The sequence below is a fragment of the Sinocyclocheilus grahami genome, unplaced genomic scaffold (assembly GCF_001515645.1).
Source record: "Sinocyclocheilus grahami isolate Dianchi unplaced genomic scaffold, SAMN03320097.WGS_v1.1 scaffold995.1, whole genome shotgun sequence".
In the NCBI taxonomy this organism is placed as follows: Eukaryota; Metazoa; Chordata; class Actinopteri; order Cypriniformes; family Cyprinidae; genus Sinocyclocheilus; species Sinocyclocheilus grahami.
Window position 1 is genome coordinate 611,286 of NW_015506174.1, and position 6,246 is coordinate 617,531.

The 6,246-nt window shown below is 41.9% G+C and overlaps 1 long non-coding RNA gene across 1 annotated transcript in view; it reads left to right on the forward strand.

The window, feature by feature from the left end:
* LOC107565344 (uncharacterized) overlaps nt 1-4,925 on the forward strand; it is a 20,689-nt gene extending 15,764 nt beyond the window's left edge. Inside the window, exon 3 of the long non-coding RNA XR_001606363.1 lies at nt 4,848-4,925. This is a non-coding gene — a long non-coding RNA (uncharacterized lncRNA). The remainder of the gene's footprint in view (nt 1-4,847) is intronic.
* The last annotated feature ends 1,321 nt before the right edge of the window (nt 4,926-6,246 follow it).

A 6,246-nucleotide genomic window follows, 5' to 3' on the forward strand; every position in this document is an offset into this window, starting at 1 on the left:
AAAAAAATGCTGTATTTCACGATTGCATGCAACGGTCAGTAAGCAAATACATGTAAAGAAACAGAATCATTAAGGCTCGGCTAGTTCACAAGGCAAAAGAAAAAAACACTTACCAGTTATGAAAGTTTACGAACCCTGAACTTGCAACACAAACACAAAAGAACCGCTAGATTTAAATCAGCACAGCCAGCGAAGGATCGAACGCAACTGTTTGGAACGAGCACACCTTTTATTAACAACCAAAAAGTTTTGTTGTCTGTTGCGGAAGTACAGACGTTCTTCTCGTTGATAGCAGAGGAGCGGATCAAGCGAGAGCTTGATGGGGCGATGCGGAATGAGGAAAAAAATTTTTTTAACAACCAAATAGTTTTGTTGTCTGTTGCGGAAGAACAGATGTTCCTCTCATTGATAGCAGAGGAGCGATCCAGCGAGAGCTTGATTGGGCGACGCAGAATGAAAAATTTTTTTTTAGGAGTCATGGTAGTAGATGCGGCGCAACTATAACAACGTGAATAATCCCGCCCACTCTAAAGCGGTACTGAACTGCAGTGGAGACGCAAACTGTGCCGAGCCGAACCATGCCGTGCCGTACTGAGCCGTACCAAGCCGAATCGTACCACGCAGTGGAAAAGCGCCATATGCTTACTGGCCATCAGTCCAGGGTGTTTCCCTGCCTTCGGACCAAGAAGAGAGGATAGGTTCCAACTAGAAAAATACAATAAGAATAATTTTTGAGTAATAAAAAGAAATAAGAAAACAAAAATAATTAACTATGTATGTCAAGTACATACTCTGATTGTCAGACATACAGCATTCACACTGATAGCTGGTCATACAGTCAGTAATCACATGCTGATGCCCGGTCATACAGATGGTAATCATCAGTGTTGGGAGTAAAACATTACAAAAGTAATAATATTACAGTAGTATATTACGTTTTGCTGCAACGCAGTAATATAACGCATTACTAATACAATTTGGGTAATATTATTACTCATTACAATCTCAGTAATGCAAGTTACAACAACATATTTTAACTGTCAATTAAGTGGTGAATTTACCAACACCGCAAAACAGCACCAGAGAAAAAAAATCCGCGGGTAAACTAGTTTGTCTATCTTCTGTTGCTGGAATTAGTTGATTGAGATGACTGCAGAGACAAATTCTACATTTGTGAGATGGACACACTCCTGTTATTTTCATTTTATCGGAGAAAAGGATAAGAATGCTTAGCTATATGTGCGACACCAAACTCTCAAAATGGAGAAATAGCACGAGTAAAACCTGGAAACACCTGGACTGGTGCCACTAACACTAAGCTATCGGAGAGAGAGCTGCAGGGTCGGAGAAGAGGAAAAAGGTGGCGGACGAGCGCAGACAAGCAACACAAATTAAGTTTAACTAAAAATAACAAAATCTGTTTTTGTTAAATCATAGTCTATATGTAAAATGAATGAATATGCAAAATATTTTACTTAAAAAGCCTAATTAACAGATTAACAAAACGAAAGGAAAAGACTGAGAGATATGCTGCTGACTTTGGTCCACGGAAAGGAAACCGAGGTGACAGAAATAAAAGTAAACACATTGCAGTTTCGAATGATCTGTATGGCCAAAGATGACAGAATATTTTTTTGTTGTTTGTTTCCGCTGTTCGATTGCGCCGGCGCCTCACGCACACACAGCATTGCAAACTTTGCAGCCTGTTCATTATCAGAATAAAATACAGTCAACCAAACATATAGATACACTGGTTAATTTAAATAGTGATTAACCTATCACTATAGTGAAATAGTGATAACCTCCCTGTGCTGTGATGCATCCTATCATGTGTCTATGATAGCCAGAGATATTGTCAAAACAAAGCATCAAAAATTGGCAATATTAATAACAGGATTTAGCATTTCCAATTAATGTAGGCATGTTGCATTTGTTACGGGGCTGACGAGATGTGAGACGTACGCATCCATGTGCAAAGCTTTATTAACAGACATTGTTAAAGACAGGCAAGGGTCAGACAATGGCAACAGGTATATAGAGGGCAAGACACAAGAATAATCCTAGGGCTAGCGTGGGTCAACGATCCGCGAACAGAATTAACAGGGCGAGACTAGAGGGATAAATCCAGGTACACAGGCAAAGATCAGAAACCGAGAAAACAGACAAGACAAGGCAAGACTAAGACTAAGACTAAGACTAAGACTAAGACTAAGACACTAAAGCAGGCTCCGTAACGTAGCTATCTCAACTAGCAATATGCGCATACAATACTCGGCAGCTTGACAGGGATAAGAGTGAGTGTTATATAGGAAAGGTGAGATTGATGACAGCTGTGTGCAATTAGTGATGTGTGCAATCAACTGTGTGTGTGTAATCAGTGCAATGGATGATGGGAACTGTAGTCCGGGTGAAGTGCAACAGTGGTGTGGTGCAAGAGTCCATAGTAGTGGAAGGGTGACCTCTGGTGGCGAGCAGACGGAAGTTCATGGACCGGATTCGTGACAACATTCTTCTTAATATTAGGCCTATTATTATTATTAGGTTACTTTTATTATTAAATTACATTCAATTATTGCGTCACAATAATTTCATAGCGCATTACCTTATGGCGTGCTGTGAGGATAATAAAAAATTTGGCTATTAGCTTATAGGCTACTCCTCATTGAAAATATATTTTTAAAGTTTTTTTTAAACAGGTCTATTAATTTATACAATTGAATTATAGGCCTATAATTAAAATGATTAACACTGCAGTCATCAATGAAAATTAAGAGCAGATTTATTTCGCTCACAGGTTTTCAAAAACAACCTGTTTAATGCGAAATACGTTTCTTCTCATGTTTTTCACTATACGGGCCACAAGAGAAATATTAAGGGAATAATTTAAGACAGTTATATATCATCAGCCTATATTGAAGTAATTTTGTCTCTTGTTGTCTCAGAGAATATGCACCGTTAATGAAGCGTTAGAAAGCTCAGTCAGTTTTTTTTTACTTTCACTTTCTCTATAGTGAATTGACTGACGTTCACCGGCATAACTCTTGCGAACAGTTTTTGCTGGTTGCTTGCTTGTAAGTTGCTTGACCCCTCCCCCATAATATCAATCGTTTATAGGCCACATATTAGGCAATTGTTTTTATGTTTCTTTTTTTAATGTTAATGAAAGTGACACCAAAAATAAGGGAACATCATTAAGAAATCCTTGGGGGAGCTGTGCCGGGGCTAAGCAAGTTTCTGATGGGCCCCGTCAAGCCTCGCCCTAGCGCCGCCACTGATTAGCCTAATTCGTTTTGGCTTGTTTAGCAATTATTTTCATTCTTGTTTTCTTCTGAAACTGTTCAAAATTGCCTATAGGCTAGGTATTGTGTTTATTGTTTGTACATTATAACATTTCGCTTTATTTACCGGTGTTATTTATAAATGTAATAATGCGGTTTCTGCTTATCTGTGTTTAACATAAACTACAACGTAACATTAATGTAGACCTACATACCGGCATCTAAATCTGATTTTATAATTTTATGCTATATAGACCTACCACATTACCCTCCACTGGGTGTAGAATGAGCAGCAATAAACTACATTTTTGGCATTTTATAAAACTTCTGTGGATATTTTGCTGAAAGTAACTCAAAAGTAGTGTAACGCATTACAATTCAGAGACAGTAATATTGTAATGAAACAAATTACTTTCAAAAGATAGTAACTAGTAATATATAATGTATTACATTTTGGAAGTAACTTGCCCAACACTGGTAATCATACAGATGGCCAGCCATACAGTCAATAATCCAACTCTAGTGGCCGTTCATATAGACCGCATTCACACTGATAGCTGTCATACAGAGAGTAATCACATGCTGATGTTCAGTCATACAGATGGTAATCATGCAGATACAGCCACATTCCCCACAAAAAACACACACATATATGAAAAATGCTGAAGGAGAAGAAGAAAAAAAGAATTATTTGTGCAAAAAGCCAATCGGTAAGTTACGCCCCTATCAGATGGCAGGTGCGTCACAGCACGCATCACAAGCTGTCACAAGAGAGCACCAGAATTTAAATAAAACAATATTCTGCGTATCTTTGACTTTTATTTTAGTGGATGGTCTCATTCTGTTTTTGACACTGTTTTTGCTACAAAATCATGTTGCTTTTTACTACTGTTATGTATCCGGTCCATGAACTTCCGTCTGCTAGCCATCAGAGGTCACCCTTTCCATTTTCATTGACTCTCACACTACACACTGTTGCATATCACCCCGGACTACATATCCCATCATTCATTGCACTGATTGCACACAGCACTGATTGCACACAGCTGTTTCACTGATTGCACACAGCTGTCTCATATAACTCACTCACTATTTAACACTCACTCTGATCCCTTCCCTCTGCCGAGTATTGTTTTGTGCTTATCTTTTGATAGCTACACTACAGAGCCCTCGTTAGTTTACCCTGCCTTAACCTAGCCTAGTCCTGCCTTGTCTGTTTTCTTGGTTTTTGATCTGTGCCTGTTTTCCTGGATTTATCCCTTTAGTCTCGCCCTTGTGATCCTGTTCGCCAATCGTTGACCTTCACTAGCCCTAAGACTATTCATGTGTCTTGCCCACCATATACCTGTTTGCCACCGTTCGACCCTGCCTGTGTTTCTGACCTCCTCTCATGTTAATAAAGCTTGCATATGGATCTGCACGTCTCACGTCTTGTCAGCCCCGTTACAGAATACTCGGCCAAACAAGGATCCAACGGATTTTCCAAAGGACATTGGCCAGGTATGGACACGGCAATAATTTTATTAGCCCTTAAACAGGGTCCCCGATCTTTGGAGAACCATATTCGAGAGTTTTTAGCCATCGCTCACTATTCTGATTTACCAGACTGTTTATTGATTGAGTTTTTCTGCGATGGAATAAATCAACCTCTTAAGTCTAAACTCGCGTGAGGGTCCACGTTCATCACTCACTCAGTTAATGGATTATGCCTTGTTGACAGTTGGATCTTTGTTTACTGTGGGTATCACGGAGGAAGAACACGACACAGTGTCTATGACTGAAGTGGCGGCTGTACCAGAGCACACTCACAAAATGGCAGTGACAGCGGAGCCTGATCGCAAAATGGTGGACACAACAGCACCCCGTTATGTCACAGCTGCCCATCTTGAGTCCAGTCAAGTCACAGTTGATCATCATGAGTCAGGTCAAGTCACAGTTCGTGATTATGAGTCTAGTCAAGTCACAACAGATCTTCCTGAGTCGAGTCTAGTCACAGTTGATTGTCATGAGTCAAATCGAGTCGCCGTTTATTATCATGAGTCTGGTCAAGTCACAGCTGATATTCATGAGTCTAGTCAAGTCACAACTGATCGTCATGAGTCAAGTCAAGTCACAGTTGATCGTCATGAGTCAAGTCTAGTCACAGCTGATCTTCATGAGTCGGGTCAAGTCACAGCTGATCTTCATGAGCCAAGTCAAGTCTCAGCTGATCTTCATGAGTCTAGTCAAGTTTCAACTGATCTGCCAGAGCCTTGTCACATCTCAGCTGTTCATCCAGAGCCTCGTCACGTCTCAGCTGTTCGTTCAGAGTCACATCACGTCTCAGCTATTCATCCAGAATCACGACGCATCACAGCTGATCATCCAGAGTCATGTCACGTCCTGTCTGTTACACCCAGAGTATCAAGGTCAGTTCTTCAGTATCCCAGACTGGCTTCCAGCGTGGAGGACCCACCGCTGGTGTCGGCACGGGCAGCTGGCATCCCTAAACCAGCGCTCTCAAGCCTTCCAGTTTCTGAACTATTTCCCTTGTCTGTAGCGCTTCCCACAATGGGGGTCGCTTTATGGTGCATCTGGGCCGCATACTTCACCGCCGATTTGCTAGAAGCAGCGGCACCAGCTACAACATCTCCAGAGGTGGCAGCTTACACTGCAGAACCTCCCGAGGTAGCGGTGTCCGCTGCTGTGCTCCGAGAGGCCAGGGTACCCACTGCAGTCTCTTCAGAGGTGGCGGCACATGCTGCTGAACCTCCTGAAATGGCGGTGCTCGCTTCAGCTCCTTGTGTGGTGGTGGTACCCAGCAACGCACTGTCAGCCTGTCCTGTTCCGGCCAAGGAGGCCGCCTATGAACTCTCTGCTTGTCCTATTCCGACCAAGGAGGCCGCCTATGAACTCTCTGCCTGTTCTGTTCCGGCCAATGGGGCCGTCTATGAACTCTCTGCTTGTCCTGTTCCGGCCAAGGAGGCCG